This window comes from Arachis ipaensis, chromosome B05, assembly GCF_000816755.2.
Source record: "Arachis ipaensis cultivar K30076 chromosome B05, Araip1.1, whole genome shotgun sequence".
Classification (NCBI taxonomy): Eukaryota; Viridiplantae; Streptophyta; class Magnoliopsida; order Fabales; family Fabaceae; genus Arachis; species Arachis ipaensis.
Genome location: NC_029789.2, coordinates 81,463,973 through 81,464,252, shown reverse-complemented (window position 1 = coordinate 81,464,252; position 280 = coordinate 81,463,973).

The following is a 280-nucleotide window of genomic DNA, read 5'->3' as shown; positions in this document are numbered from 1 at the left end:
TTATTATAAAATAAAAAAAAAAACTTTATTTCTCAAAAAAAATTAATCCAACTTTTTTTTTTGTGGGACGATCCTTACTCAAAATTTGCTGTGGAATAAGGCGAACATCGTATAAAAGAAGTTCCCCGAGATGCTGCAAACTCATCCAAAATGCTATGCAAACTCATCCAAAATGCTAAAAAAAACTTATTCCGAAATTTAAAGCTTGGATATTTTTTCAGGAAAATAATTTTTTTCTTTTATAATAAAAAAATCTTTTAATATTGAGATTCAATTATAA